At 45.5% G+C, this 16883-nt stretch overlaps 1 protein-coding gene across 1 annotated transcript in view; it reads right to left on the bottom strand.

The window, feature by feature from the left end:
* Positions 1–16883, bottom strand: part of FAM167A (family with sequence similarity 167 member A) — a 44596-nt gene that overhangs the window by 26988 nt on the left and 725 nt on the right. The gene's annotated exons all lie outside the window — the stretch shown is intronic.

The following is a 16883-nucleotide window of genomic DNA, read 5'->3' as shown; positions in this document are numbered from 1 at the left end:
TATTATTATTATTATTATTATTATTATTATTATTATTATTATCATTATTATTATTATTATTATTATTATTATTATTATTATTATTATTATTATTATTATTATTATTATTAGATTTATATACCGCCCGACTAGCGATAGCTCTCTGGGCGGTGAACATAAAAATAGCATAAAAATACAATAAATAACAGAATAATACTAGTAATACAGTCAAAAATCAAATACAATAACAATTTTTAAAATAAATCAATTTAGCTTAAAATGCTTCAGAGAATAGGAAGGTTTTGACCTGGCGCCGAAAAGAAAGCAAAGTCGGCGCCAGGCGTACTTCCTCGGGGAGACTGTTCCATAGTTCGGGGGCCACCACTGAGAAGGCCCTAGATCTTGTCACCACCCTCCGGGCCTCCCTGTGAGTTGGAACCCGGAGGAGGGCCTTCGTAGCAGAACGTAGTGTACGGGCCGGTTCATATCGGAAGAGGCGTTCCGTCAGGTATCGTGGTCCCGCACCGTATAAGGCTTTATAGGTCAATACCAACACTTTGAATCTGGCCCGGAAACATATTGGCAACCAGTGCAAACGGGCCAGAACAGGTGTTATATGCTCAGACCGCTTGGTCCTTATCAGCAATCTGGCCACCGCATTTTTTTAAATTAAAAAAAAGAAGTCTCCACCAATCACCTGAAGTTCAACAGGGAAGGGGCCTCTCTGATCTTATACACTGCTCAGTGGAGGCTGGTCCCTTAGGGAAATAGGGTGCTGCCACATCAAACCCAATCTGCCCTCAACCAGCCCCCACCGGCCAGCCTTCTTAAAATCAGTCCCAGGGGTGGCACCTCCTGTCAGTTTCCTCCTCCTCAATTTCAGCGTTACCCCTTGTAGAACTCAGCATGAGGCATGTGTAAATCAGGGAGGGAAGTGGAGGGAAGGGTTGGGGGCCAAAGTATAACGAGATTGGGCGGCAGGCGCTGGAAGGGTGCTGGGGGCAGACCATGTCAACGTAGAGAAACAAGGGATAGATACATAATACCCATCCCTTGTTCCAGGTCTGTCCAGAACCAGAAGGAAGCTGGGGGACGCAGGATTCCTACTGCCCTTCGGCTGCTGATGTGTAATGCCAGGTCTGTAGTACAAAAAACATCTACCATCCATGATCTGATCCTGGATGAATGTGCAGACCTGGCATGTATTACGGAGACCTGGTTGGATGCAGCCTCAGCTCCTATTCTTGAGGCTATGCGCCCACCAGGTTTCCGTTACGCACAGCAACTGAGGGTCGGAAGGCGGGGAGGGGGAGTGGCAGTTATTTACCGAGAGTCGCTGCTCTTTGCCAGACCTCCCCTTCGTGGGACTAGCTTTGTTGATTGTATGTACTGGAGGTTGGGCTCGAAGGGCAGTTTAGGGATCCTGCTCGTGTACCGCCCGCCCCGCTGCACGGCAGACTCCCTGGCCGAGGTGCTCGAGGTGATCTCAGACGTGCGAATGTTGTCCCCGGAGCTGTTAGTCCTGGGTGATTTTAACATACACGCTGAGACCACTCTCACTGGAGCTCCTCGGGATTTCCTGGAAACCATGGCTTCCTGGGAACTACGCCTTAGTAATACTGAGCCCACCCATGTAGCCGGTCATGCTCTCGACCTTGTATTTCTCCTGAGGGGGGAGGGTAGTGCGCTGAAGTTAGGGGCCAATTCTTCTACCCCTGTGTCATGGTCAGACCACTATCTGGTAAGGATGGATCTCTCGATGCCGCACGCCCTCCACAGGGGAAAAGGTCCTATTAGAATGGTCCGCCCCAGGCGCCTGATGGATCCAGATGGTTTCCTGACGGCGCTTGGGGAATTGGAACCTGCTGAAGGTCGCCCGGTTGAAGCCCTGGTGATGGAATGGAACGAGAGGATCGCCGGGGCGTTAGACCAAGTGGCTCCAAAACGTCCTCTCCCCCTGAACAGAACTCAAGTATCACCATGGTACACACCACGGTTGCGTACTTTGAGACAGGAGGTGAGACGACTTGAGCGTCAGTGGCGGAAGTCTCACTCCGAAGATGCTCGGACACAGGTTAGAGCAGCAATAGCTGCCTACCAAGTGGCGGTGAGGGCAGCAAAGAGGGAATTCTTTGCTGCCTCCATTGCATCAGCAGAGTGCTGTCCCAGGAGGTTGTTCCAAGTGGTCCGAAGCCTGGTCGGTCCAGTTGCTCAGGAACCCTTGGAACAGTCTAAGGCCTCCTGTGACAAATTGGCAAAGCACTTTGCTGATAAAATCGAACACCTGAGGAGCTCGGGTCCTCCTCTGTGCCTGAGGACTGGAAAGTGGCCAATGTAACGCCAATCTTCAAAAAGGGATCCAGAGGGGATCCCGGAAATTACAGGCCAGTTAGCTTAACTTCTGTCCCTGGAAAACTGGTAGAAAGTATGATTAAAGCTAGATTAACTAAGCACATAGAAGAGCAAGCCTTGCTGAAGCAGAGCCAGCATGGCTTCTGCAAGGGAAAGTCCTGTCTCAGTAACCTATTAGAATTCTTTGAGAGTGTCAACAAGCATATAGATAGAGGTGATCCAGTGGACATAGTGTATTTAGACTTTCAAAAAGCGTTTGACAAGGTACCTCACCAAAGACTTCTGAGGAACCTTAGCAGTCATGGAATAAGAGGAGAGGTCCTCTTGTGGATAAGGAATTGGTTAAGAAGCAGAAAGCAGAGAGTAGGAATAAACGGACAGTTCTCCCAATGGAGGGCTGTAGAAAGTGGAGTCCCTCAGGGATCGGTATTGGGACCTGTACTTTTCAACTTGTTCATTAATGACCTAGAATTAGGAGTGAGCAGTGAAGTGGCCAAGTTTGCTGACAACACTAAATTGTTCAGGGTTGTTAAAACAAAAAGGGATTGCGAAGAGCTCCAAAAAGATCTCTCCAAACTGAGTGAATGGGCGGAAAAATGGCAAATGCAATTCAATATAAACAAGTGTAAAATTATGCATATTGGAGCAAAAAATCTGAATTTCACATATACGCTCATGGGGTCTGAACTGGCAGTGACCGACCAGGAGAGAGACCTCGGGGTTGTAGTGGACAGCACGATGAAAATGTCGACCCAGTGTGCGGCAGCTGTGAAAAAGGCAAATTCCATGCTAGGGATAATTAGGAAAGGTATTGAAAATAAAACAGCCGATATCATAATGCCGTTGTATAAATCTATGGTGCGGTCGCATTTGGAATACTGTGTACAGTTCTGGTCGCCTCATCTCAAAAAGGATATTATAGAGTTGGAAAAGGTTCAGAAGAGGGCAACCAGAATGATCAAGGGGATGGAGCGACTCCCTTACGAGGAAAGGTTGCAGCATTTGGGGCTTTTTAGTTTAGAGAAAAGGCGGGTCAGAGGAGACATGATAGAAGTGTATAAAATTATGCATGGCATTGAGAAAGTGGATAGAGAAAAGTTCTTCTCCCTCTCTCATAATACTAGAACTCGTGGACATTCAAAGAAGCTGAATGTTGGAAGATTCAGGACAGACAAAAGGAAGTACTCCTTTACTCAGCGCATAGTTAAACTATGGAATTTGCTCCCACAAGATGCAGTAATGGCCACCAGCTTGGACGGCATTAAAAGAAGATTAGACAAATTCATGGAGGACAGGGCTATCAATGGCTACTAGCCGTGATGGCTGTGCTGTGCCACCCTAGTCAGAGGCAGCATGCTTCTGAAAACCAGTTGCCGGAAGCCTCAGGAGGGGAGAGTGTTCTTGCACTCGGGTCCTGCTTGCGGGCTTCCCCCAGGCACCTGGTTGGCCACTGTGAGACCAGGATGCTGGACTAGATGGGCCACTGGCCTGTTCCAGCAGGCTCTTCTTATGTTCTTATGTTCTCTTCCTTCTGAGGATGTGGACAAGGTGCTCTCATCTGTAAGGCCTACCACTTGTCTAAATGACCCTTGCCCATCGTGGCTCCTTATGAGCTGCAAAGAGAGATTGGGTGAGGGGATCAAGGCAATGGTTAATGCATCCCTCCAACAGGGTGTTATGCCATTAGCCCTCAATGAGGCTATTATTAAACCCATCCTAAAGAAGTCCTCCTTGGATCCCCAGATTTTAACCAACTTTCGCCCAATCTCGAACTTACCATTCTTGGGCAAGGTCATTGAGAGAGTGGTGGCAAATCAGTTGCAGACACACTTGGATGAAACGGATTATCTAGATCCATACCAATCGGGTTTCAGGACTGGACATGGAACTGAAACAGCCTTGGTCGCTCTGGTCGATGATATGAGGAGGGCATTGGATAGGGGAGAACTCACCTTCCTTGTCCTCCCGGATCTCTCAGCGGCTTTTGATACCGTAGACCACGGTATCCTGTTAGATCACCTGGAGAGTATGGGATTGGGAGGCACAGTTTTACGGTGGTTCCACTCCTTTCTCTCTGATAGGTGCCAACAGGTAGCATTGGGTGATGAGGTTTCAGACCCTTGGTCTCTCAATTGCGGTGTGCCACAGGGTTCTATCCTCTCACCCATGCTATTTAACATCTATGTAAAGCCGCTGGGAGAGATCATCAGGAGATTTGGGCTGCAGTGTCACCAATATGCGGATGACACTCAGCTCTATCTCTCATTTAAATCTTCACCGGAGAGGGCTGTGGAGACCATGTCCAAGTGCCTGGAATCCGTGAGAGGATGGATGGGCAGGAACAGGTTGAAGTTGAACCCTGATAAGACCGAGGTACTACTTGTGGGAGACAAGGGAGGGTTAGGAGATGTTGACCTGGTGTTTGATGGAGTGAAGTTGCCCCTACAGGACCAGGTCCGCAGCCTCGGGGTTGTTCTTGATTCCAAGCTGTCCATGGAGGCTCAGATTTCGGCTGTGAGCTGGGCAGCTTGGTATCAATTACACCTTATACGTAGGCTGCAACCCTACCTCCCTGTTTAACAGCTCCCACTCGTGGTGCATGCCCTGGTCACCTCTCGATTGGACTACTGTAATGCGCTCTACGTGGGGTTACCCTTGAAAACAACCCGGAAATTACAACTTGTACAGAATGCAGCGGCGCGCTTACTTACCAACAGCCGCCGCCGAGACCACATTACGCCAGTATTATTTGATCTACACTGGCTGCCGGTTATTTTCCGGGCCCGATTCAAGGTGTTGGTATTAACCTTTAAAACCCTATACGGTTTCGGCCCAGCTTACCTGAAAGAGCGCCTCCACCACCACCAATTATGCCGCCCAACTAGATCAGCCACTCAAGGCCTTCTCGCAATCCCGCCAACCAAAACAGCTAGGTTGGTGGGTACTAGGGAGAGAGCCTTTTCTGTGTTGGCCCCCACTCTCTGGAACTCCCTCCCATGTGACCTTCGACATGCCCCTTCCCTAGAGGTATTCCGCAAGGCCCTGAAGACGTGGCTTTTCCAACAGGCCTTTGAGGTCCTTGGGAAGGGTAAATCTTCATGATTTTACCATCTATCATATGCTGCTAATATAAATGCTTTTATATGTATTGACTGTCCAGTATTTTATCTACTGTTATTAACATGACTGCAATTGATATTGTTGTATTGTTGTATTGTTGTATTTTATCTCATTTTAATGTACGTCGCCTAGAGTGGCTGTTTGCCAGATAGGCGACAGACAAATTAAATATTATTATTTATTATGGAAGAGGATGGGGACAAAACTACAATAAGCTGGCTCTGCCTGTCATTGGCTCAGGCTCCTCCTATCATTGGCTCGGGCTCTGCTGGGCTCCCGGCCTTCAGCCCCACCAGTCCTAATGGGCACCAGCTGCCACTGATAACACTAATATACTAATTTACATACTGCATAATGCCAAAATAGGCAATATAAGCCAGATAGCCAAATGTTTCATTTCACTTTTTTTTTTTACTGAATGTTACAGAGGACCAACAGCCAGTGTGGTGTAGTGGTTAAGTTGTTGGACTATGACCTGGGAGACCAGGGTTCGAATCCCCACATAGCCATGAAGCTCACTGGGTGACCTTGGGCCAGTCACTGCCTCTCAGCCTCATGAAAACCCTATTCATAGGGCCGCCATAAGTTGGAAACGACTTGAAGGCAGTCCGTTTCCATTTCCATTTATTAACCACAGAAGCACCCTTATCCTTGATCTGCAAAATCATTCCATGCAATTGCATTCTGTCATTGTTCTCCTCCCTCGTAGGTCACCGAAGGGATGGCCAACATCAAGAGAATGAACTCCATCCACAGAGACCTCAGAGAAGCCAACATTCTGGTCTCCAAGACCCTCTGTTGCAAAGTTGCAGACTTTGGACTGGCTAGGATCAGTGAGAATGAATACCTTGCGCAAGAAGGCTGGTTCGACACTTGGGGCTTTGCGGTAAAGGAGGTGCAATTATAGATTGTCTCCCATAGCATCAGCAAGGTGGAGGGCCATGTCTGGTGGCTCCATGTCAGTGGGGCAGTGGAATCCACTCCAGTTTTAGTCTGAACTTTCAAGGAGCTGTCCAAAGTACTGAACTCATAGGTAGAGTGGGCATAGTTGGGTAGTAGAATCTGCTCTGAGTTTTACACCCTTTATTTCCTCTTTCAGCAAGCCTCTAAGTAGATACCTTATTCCAGTCTGCATCTATATTGGAATTGCTTTTAAGACATTTTGTTTTTAACACGTTTTGTTTTTAAGATGTTTTTAGCATTTCATGACTTCTTGTTTGCTACCCTGGGCTCCTTTTGGGAGGGAGGATGGGATATATATTTTCTTACAGTCTAGAAGTATATAAATGTTTGTTTGTTTATTTATTTATTTAAATCAACATTTATATACTTCTGGACTGTAAGAAAACCTCTTAGTAGTTTGCAAAAATAAATAAATAAATAAATAAATTAAAATGATCAATAAAAGACAATTAAAAGTAGGTATTTGAAAGCATTCAAAAGAGAATTAAAATTAACAATAAGCCAAAAAGGGTTAAAGCACATCAACATCTATGTGTCTGGATAGGATTGCATAAAGGAAAATGTTTTAAGGAGGCATTGAAAAGAGTACAGCGAAGGTACCTGTCTGATGTCAATAGGCAGGGAGTTCCAAAGTGTAGGTGCTACCACACTAAAAGATCCATTTCTTACAAATGCAGAATGAGTAGCATGTGGCATCTGTCACAGTGCCAGTTCTACAAATCAAAGTGGTTGAGTGGGGATATATAGGGTATACAGTATATATGGGTGGGATTATTGTGGGATCTGGTTTGATTGTACAATAATAAACCTTTGCCTACCTCCTTAGAAAACTAACCTTAGAATGTTTTGTGCCACTCAGCTCATTGTTCCATAAAGTACCTCCAAGTGCATAACTAGATCATGTTTACATTATTACTGTGGAGAGGCCTTTGAGTATATACTTAAGTAATTAGCATTCCTCTGCAGCTTGAAGGAGCTCTTGTTACATAGTTCACATATCATCATCTTTTTTTTTTTAAAAAAAGTCACAAGCAGCCCTTGTCGTAACCAGGAAGCATTTGAAGAAAAAAATAAAATAGAAGTAGGGAACATAAGAACATAAGAAGAGCCTGCTGGATCAGGCCAGTGGCCCATCTAGTCCAGCATCCTGTTCTCACAGTGGCCAACCAGGTGCCTGGGGGAAGCCCGCAAACAGGACCCGAGTGCAAGAACAAGTGCAAGCCTCCTGAGGCTTCCGGCAACTGGTTTTCAGAAGCATGCTGCCTCTGATTAGGGTGGCACAGCACAGCCATCACGGCTAGTAGCCATTGATAGCCCTGTCCTCCATGAATTTGTCTAATCTTCTTTCAAAGCCATCCAAGCTGGTGGCCATTACTGCATCTTGTGGGAGCAAATTCCATAGTTTCACTATGCGCTGAGTAAAGAAGTACTTCCTTTTGTCTGTCCTGAATCTTCCAACATTCAGCTTCTTTGAATGTCCACGAGTTCTAGTATTATGAGAGAGGGAGAAGAACTTTTCTCTATCTATTTACAAGGGACATTTACAAGGAGTGATTACATCACTTGCTGAACCGAAATCCAGGTACGGATGGCATAATGGGGCCTGCTGTGAGAAGATTCCTTGCCCCAAGTTGGCAGATCTCAAGATGTTCATTGACTGAGAAGAACAGTAAAGTTCCTAATCCTGTGTTGGCAATCTTCTTCCCTACCTTAGGGGAATTCAGCCTTCTCTTAGTGGGGTTGGATCGAGCTCCAAAACTAGTGCTAAGCATGACATTTACATTCCTTCCAGTTCTTTTGAGTAAAATGAGTTAGCCAAGGGGCAGACACAGCTGACTGCCCTCCTAAAGTTGAAGAACATGAATTGCACCTGAACAAAGTGTGTGGCATTTAATCCATAGGACCCTGCACATCCCAGACAGCGATTGTGGACAGCCATTTATCGGGTATGCTTTAATTTGGATTCCTGCATTGAGCAGGGGGTTAGACACAATAGCCTTATAGAGCCCTTCCATCTTTGCTACTCTATGATTCTAAGGTAAAGGGATAGAATGCAAGCTGGGAGTTCAGAGCATGGAACCTCACATATGCACCCCATCTCTTCTCGATCACCCCAGAGTGCAGGACATGGAATAATGGGCTCAAGTTACAGGAAGCCAGATTTTGACTGAACATCAGATAAAACTTCCTAACTGTTAGAGCGGTATGACAATGGAACCAATTCTCTAGGGAGGTGGTGGGCTCTCCAGCACTGGAGGCCTTCAAGAGGCAGCTGGACAGCCACCTGTCAGATATGCTTTAAGTTGGATTCCTGCATTGAGCAGGCAGTTGGACTCGATGGCCTTACAAGCCCCTTCCAACTCTACAATTCTATGATTTAGGGTTGCCAGGTTCCTGGCCTGAGACTGATTCTGTAACTTTAGGAGAAGAGAAAGTCAGCCAAGTGCAGGTGTTCTTGCAACCCTGTAATGAGAAAAACCACAACGTGGAATTCTTCCTTCCCTCTGCACAACTTTTAAAGATACAGAAGTCCTCTTTGTTGCCAGGCCCGGCCTCCAAGAGATCTTCTGCATCTTTAAAAGTTGTGCAGGGGGAAGGGAGAATTCCACCTTGTGGTTTTTCTCATTACAGGGTTGCAAGAACACCTGCACTTGGCTGACTTTCTCTTCTCCTAAAGTTACAGGATCAGTCTCAGGCCAGGAACCTGGCAACCCTACTATGATTCCATGATTATTGACTAGAGATAGCGGAGAAATTCAATTCCATTTGCATTTATAAAGGCAAACCTATCGAATTCACACTTTTTGAAACACTAAAAGTGGGAAAATGAGAACTTTGGAGAGCTGAAAATGACAGATTTCGCCATTCCTGTTATTGGCAAGGCACTATTGATAAAGCATTCCTATGTTGAGTAAAGGCCAGACTATTTATATATTTAGTTGATTTTTATCCGGTTTATAATACCATAGTTTGCTAAGGGTACTGAGAGTTGTTAAGAGACCCCTCTTCCCCTCACAGAGCTAGAGTTTCGTGGGAAGAGGGATTGATTGTTGAACTGCTCTGGGAATTGTGGCTCTGTGAGAGAAATAGGCAGGGGTGTAGTTGTCCAGGGTCTCAGGGGGTCTTAGACCCTTTACTTCTTTGGGAGCAGGGTCCCATCAGGGTCCCAATGTCTCCAGTGTCCTACGAGCCAATCAGCATGAAAGGGGAATATGATAGCCACTGAGAAGAGTTTTCTAACTTGCTTCCTTGTCCTTTCCTGCTGATTGGAGCCAATCAGAGTGAAAGGAGGTGAGCAGCCACTGAGAAGACTCTTTTCAGTAGCTAACACTCTGCCTTTTCATGCTGATTGGCTCCTAGGGACATCTGTTGTTGTGGAGAAAGGCATTAACAAGGAGGATCTCATTCTCAACCCAGCAGCAAAATAAAAAAATGGGGAGGGTGTGTGTCTGTGAGTATCATGTAGGGACCCTGCACTTCTGAACTTGCCACTACATGACTGGAAATGGAAATGGAAAAAATGGACTGCCTTCAAGTAGATCCTGACTGATGGCGACCCTATGAATAGTGTTTTCATGGTAAGCAGCATTCAGAGGTGGTTTACCATTGCCTTCCTCTGAGGCTGAGAGACAGTGACTGGCCCAAGGTCACCCAGTGAGTTTCATGGCTGTGTGAGGATTTGAACCTTGGTCTCCCAGGTTGTTGTCTAACCACACTCTAACCACTAGGGATCTCCTAATAAATCTCAGCACCTGTAACAAACTATAGTTCCCAGGGTTCTTTGGAAGAAGCCATGACTGTTCAGAGTAGTATAATCCTGCTTTAAATGGACAGTACAGATGGGGCCCTACTTTGCATCGGATTGTTTGAAGGTCTATCACAGGACAGCTCTCTATTTGAAGTGGTCCCCTATTTAATGGCAATTGGCCCAAGTCCAGTTCAAAGATGAAGGGAGGAAAAGCAGGGGGCACAGTGAGCACCAGGACAGAAAATACATCCCACCCAGGACATCTGGTCACAGTCTTGTCCCCTACCCTCCACAATGGTGGGCTGCATTTCAATTTCAAATACAGGAATTCTTTCTAAGATTGCATCCATGCATCTGTGAAAAAAATGAATCACACACAACAGATCATTTGCAAATGCTGATTTCTGTGCATGGATGCAAACCAAAATGGCCTGCCCTATCAAGATGTCAGCTCCCTATGAATGGCTTAGAGCAGCCTTTCCCAACCAGTGTGCCACCAGATGTTGTTGGACCACAACTCCCATCAGCCACAGCCGGCATTGCCAATGGTCAGGAAAGATGGGAATTGTGGTCCAACAACATCTGGTGGCCCACTAGTTGGGAAAGGCTGCTCTAGAGAGACAATACCTTCAAGCGACAGTGATTCCTTGTGAAAATATACTCAAATTAAACGTGCTCTCTTGCAGGAGATGGACTCTCCCTTTTCTTTTGCGGAGGATTTTTTAAAAGAAATCAGAGAGAAATGGGTACTTTGAGATGTTGTTGTCTGCTGCTCTCATAAAAGGGGTGATACCTGGGAGGCTCTGGGTGCTTCATCCCGCTTCGACACATTCTCTGCGGCGACTTTGCATTGATAAATGTTGCCATAGTGATTAGAGGGGAGATAGGAGAGGGCCTGCAAGCTTTTAAGCCAAGGATGATCAAAGCCATTCTTCACATACACGCACCTTACACACACACTTCCTTTCTTTCCTGTCCTTTAATTGGAAAGAAAGCCAAAAAAAAAAAAAAGGAAAGGGAGATCGTTTGAAAGGATGTTTTCCGTTTGATGCTTTGCTGCGTAAGAAGTGTGATGCACGGGCCATTTTTTACCCTCTCCAGAATAATGGCCTGCATTTGAAAGAGGTAAAGAGGCACGTGTGAGTAACATTGAGGCCTTAAACCTTTAGGGTGGGTGTAGGCTGTGGCTTAGCCACTCCTGGTCAGTCGCAGCTGGTGGCTCCATGTCAGTGGGACGGTGGAATCCACTCCGGGTTTTAGTCTGAATTTTCAAGGAGCTGTCCAAGGTGCTTCCTTCCAAGTGTGGACTAAAATCTCGAGCAGATTCCAATGCCCCATTGACATGGATCCACCAGCCATCACTGAGTCAAAGGTGCAGTTTCCCTTCCCCCCAGCCTGAGGGCCATATTCCCTCATGAGCAACCTTCTCAGGGCCGCATGCCAGTGGTGGGTGGAGCTGGAAGTAAAAGTAGGTGGACCTACAGAGACAACTCTTACCTTTGTACGGTAGGGTACATTCTAGCCACACACACAAAAAGATATTTCTTCACACACGCACCTCTATCCTGCTTCTATCAATCCAAGAAGCCAAGAGGTTTTATCACAGTCCAAGGACACATTGCAGCCAGGCAAAAGCTCAGGAGGATGGTGGAGGGTAGAGTCCTGAAGCCCAGATAGAGACTCCTGGAAGGCCACATTCAGTTCCTGGGCCTGAGATTCCCCATCCCCTGACATATGTAGCGGCAGTGACCACTAGTGGCTCTATGTCAGTGGAGCAGTGGAATCCGCTCCAGGTTTTCATCCAAATTTTCAGGGAATTGCCCCAGGTGTTGAAACCTATTCCCAAAATCTTGGACAACTCCTTGAGAGTTTGGACAAAAACCCAGTGTGGATTCCACTGCCCCACTAATGTGGAGTCACCAGGCGCCACTGGTGCTACAATTCCCAGAGTGGTTTAACAGTCAGTCCCTCTTCCCAGAGAACTCTGGGAACTGTAGCTCTGTAAGGGGAATAGGGGTCTCCTAACAGTTCTCAATATGACCCTCCGTGGCGCAGAGTGGTAAGCAGCGGTAATGCAGCCGAAGCTCTGCTCACGGCTAGAGTTCGATTCCAACGGAAGGAGGAAGTCGAATCTCTGCTAAAAGGGGTCGAGGTCCACTCAGCCTTCCATCCATCCATCCGTGGTCAGTAATATGAGTACCCAGCATATGCTGGGGGGTAAAGAAAGGCCAGGGAAGGAACTGGCAATCCCACCCCATATATATGGTCTGCCTAGTAACCCTAAGAGTCGGAAACGACTCGCACTACAAGTGCTGGGACACCTTTACCTTTTTAACAGTTCTCAGCACCCTTAACAAACATCAGTTCCCAGGATTCTTTGGGGGGACGCCATGCCTGTTTCAAGTGGAATAATAGTGGAATAAATGTCTGGTTTGAATGTGGCCGTAGTTTCAGGATGGATCAGGACTGAGTCAAATGCTTCACACCAATTTGAGGAGCTGCACACCAATTTGAGGAGGGGTTTGAACAGAAATTTGTATCCAATTAATTTTTACTCAGGGCAGATCCATTGAAACTAATGGACCTATCCAATACTGTCAGATCCTAAATACCATTACATGTTAACTATCTACTCTAGATGTTAACGATTGTATAATGCAAAAACATTGTAGGTCTTCAATCAACTCTAATCACATAGTAGTGTACATGCCAGTGATTAGATATTGTTAACTACTTAATAGTGCTGCATGTCATTTCTCAATGCCGTCAAAAACTAACACCATTACATGTCAGTTATCAACATCAGCCAAAAAGTACATGCTTTTTGCATCCTAATAATTATATTTGTTGTTTTAAATTTTAGGTTTTTAATGTTTAATTGCTAGCCATTTTGGAAGCTCCTTTGCAATGCATCCCTATGCATGTCTACTCAGAAGAAAAGTCTGATCCGTATAGGATTGTAGCCTAAGAGTTAGAGTACAATAGAAAAGGTGTAAATGATTGGATGAATAAATAAATAGATCTGTGTTCCAATACTAATACCATGGCACGTTCACTCTAATACTGTTAAATACTACATACAATTGCATGTCAGCTGTCAAAAGCACTTCATGTCATCTGTCAGCTCCAATCAAGCTAATTATCAGGTAATCTCAAATATTAATTACCCTTACATATCTGTCATCAAATAAAGTGTCAAATATTGATAACACATATCTTTGGGTGTTAAATACAACTATCAAAATGTCAAATACAGCTATCAAAATGATCAGAAGAGAATTTGTAGGAAGAAATTCATTCCAGCTTTGCTGAGAGTCCTTAACATGTACTGAAAACAAGACGTAACAATTTGGAGCTTTTGCAGAAGGCAGTTGAGAAATTGCAGAACAGCGTTTTTTCCCTTCCCAAAGCTGTGCATTGCAAAAATTTGTAACATCCTGCTCATTTAAATGGATGTGTGGCTGTGAACCCATTAATGGGTAAACAAATATAAGAACTAAGCCAATGAATAATAAATGGGATGCATGCTATGCGGGTGCCCTGTGTCCTTGGGGAAATATATCCCAGGATCTGTTTGTTTGACCCTAGGGGTGTGTTTATCTTCTGGTCCTAACACTGCCAACATTTCATTTCAAGAAATCCAGCGTTTGGGGGCATGTGTGGTGTAGGGTACTGGATAGGAACTGGGGAAACTTGGGTTCAAATCCCACGTCAGCTATGAAGCTTCAGACTAGTCTGTCTCTGAAGTCGCATTCACACCTGACATTTATTCCACTGTTGTTCCACTTGAAACAGTCATGGCTGGGGAATCCCGGGAAGTGTAGTTTGTGAAAGGTGCTGACTGAGACTTGTTAGGAGACTCCGGTTCTCCTCACAGAGCTACAATTGCCAAAGTGGTTTCGCTGTCGGTCCCTTTTTCCTCAGAAGAACTCTGAGAATTGCGGCTCTGTGAGAAGAACAGTGGGTCTCCTAACCATGCTTCAGGAACTACCCCTCCCAGGATTCCTTGGGGGAAGCTATGTCTGTTCAACGTATTATAATAGTGGAATAAATATCTGGTGTGAATGTGGTCACAGAATGGGGTTGTAGTGAGGATAAAACGGTGTGGGGGTGGGTGGGAGAGATCTACAAATATAGCCTTGAACTCCTTCGTGGAAAGGAGGGACAGAAATGTAATAAGAATAGCAAATCATCATCAAAGCACTCTCGACATCTGGCACACTGGCTACTTAGGTAGGTACACTGTTGACAACAGGATCCCTATATGCACAATTATGCTGAAAATGGAGCTGCCACCACCCCACACACAACTTAGCAATCTTGGGTGACAGCCCACGTAGGGATCGGTGTCATACCACCGGCGCGCACATTTTTGTGCCTCTAAAGCAGCTTTTGCAACTTTGGATTCCCCACAAGTTCGAAATATAGGAAGCTGCCTCACACGTGGTCAGACCATTTGTCCACCTGTCTCCATATTGTCTACACTGACTGGCAGCAGCTCTCCAGGGCTTCAGGCAGGAGACATTCCTGGCCCTACCTGGAGATTGAACCCGGGACTTTCTCTACCACGGAGCTATGGCCCTTTCCCATAGTTGTTGGACTTCAACCCTTGTCGTTCCATGAAAACTCTAGGAATTCTAGGGTCTCCTCTCAGCACCGCTCACAAAAGGCAGTGCCCAGGATGCTTTGGGGGGAGCAACAATTGATAAACTGGGGGCCCCCTGTACTATGTTTGATTTATTTTTCCTTTTGCCCATGCTACCAAAATTGTTGGGATTGGGGATGGGGTGAAAACATAGTTTGCGGGCAGATCAGTCCTGGGTCTAGGGGTTAGCCCTCCCTGTTATATTCTCATTTCACATGGGGCTCCAGTGAGGTTCAACAGGCGTGACTGGTATCCCAGGTGAACTCTGCATGGCCTCAAAAACATGTTCTGATTTATTTCTATTTTTTTATTTATTTCCTTTTCCATAAAATGTAAATGTACTGCCTTCAAGTCAATTCTGACTTATGGCGACCCTACGAATAGGGCTTTCATGAGGCTGAGAGGCAGTGACTGGCTCAAGGTCACCCAGTGAGCTTCATGGCTTTGTGGGGATTCGAACCCTGGTCCCCCAGGTCCTAGTCCAACACCTTAACCACTACACCACACTGCATGAAGAAAAATAACTGTTATGAACCAAAAACTACAAATAAGTTTTTCCATTCATATTTCATTAAACCTGGCAAACTATCTCATGGGCCTTCCATAATTACCTATCGTATATGATTTATTTAACAAATTAATTTCCTCATTTTCCTTCTTTTTTCCATTCAGTATCCATTGGGTAAGCGTTAACACCGTCCTTTCACCAAATATGCTATATTAATGATTCCACATCCAGAAGTGTGCCACTGGCACAGGTGAAACGCCATCGTGTATATTTACATAATGAATAATGACAAACCAAATTGTAAAAAAAAATGCCTCAAACACACGCGAGAAGCCCAAGGGCCACACGTGGCCCTTGAAGGCTTTCAGTGGACTGCATGGGAGCCAAATCTGCCCCCCTGGCCACTGGACTTCCTCCGAATGCTGAGTTTTGTTGCCTCCCGCTGACCCCCACATGGCATACCCCATGCAAATTGGACTCCCCCCTAACCCACAAAGCAGGCTGGGGATAGCTCGACTGAGCATCTACTTTGCAGGAAGGATGCCCCAGGTTCAATCTCTGCCATCTCCAGGTTGGGCTGGGAGAGAACTCCCAGTCTGGAATCCTGAAGAGCTGCTGCCTGTCAGTGTAGGTAATATTGAACTAGATGGATCAATGGTTTGTCTCAGTATAAGGCAACTTCCTATGAGTGATTCTTGACTGGAACTGAGATCAAGATCTGTCACTACTTGTGGAGAGACCTCGTCTCTGGATTATTTTTCTTGTGGTTTTCTAAACGAGGGCACAAACCACAAACAAAAGGGTGGGGAACATTTTCAGAAAAGCTTTCAAAGATGAATGAAAGGGAAGGGTGTGAGTTTACTATCATAATAAAAAAGTAGTCCCTTAGAACATGCTTGGGCTGGCGTGATCTCTCTAGGGACAGGGGAGAAGTTCAGTTCACATTTAAAGGCAAACTTACCAAATGTGCACTTTCTGAAACAATATGTGAACTGAAACAGAAACATCTTTCAAAATTTGCACCTCTCTGAATTTTGCAATGCAGCTCTCCAGCCAAGTAGGGTGAGCAAAAACGGATATACTGGGATATAAAGGGTGCATGGAAGTGCATATATTAGCAAACATAACATACAAATATGCATTGCATCAGGGGAAATTGCTTTGCAAAAACGTGCAAATTAGGCTACATTCCATACAAAAATGGAGGAATTCGTAGTGAAATGCTGATGACTGTTCATGAGGACTTTAAAAAAAATTGACATGGAAAGGTGGAGAACTGAATTTTAAATTGGAAAAAAGAGAAATGGAAAGAGACCGAAACTGACAGATTCTCCCTTCCCTAATTTTGTCTGTCCACACCCTAAACAATGCATATCACACATGTAGAAGACCCACAGGACCCGTCCAGTTCAACCTATCACAGCCAGGTTTCTACAGAATCTCACAGTCTCTTTCGCTTACAGCTGTCGGATTTGGAGGTGCTCTTTCGTTCAAAGGGCCACTCCTCATTCCACATCTTCCCACAACCAGAACGCATTCTCCCTGCTCTTATCTTAACCTCACATCCT

This window comes from Rhineura floridana, chromosome 4 (genome assembly GCF_030035675.1).
Source record: "Rhineura floridana isolate rRhiFlo1 chromosome 4, rRhiFlo1.hap2, whole genome shotgun sequence".
Classification (NCBI taxonomy): domain Eukaryota; kingdom Metazoa; phylum Chordata; class Lepidosauria; order Squamata; family Rhineuridae; genus Rhineura; species Rhineura floridana.
Note: the sequence above shows the minus strand (reverse complement) of the source record. Positions and strands in the feature narration are given on the sequence as shown.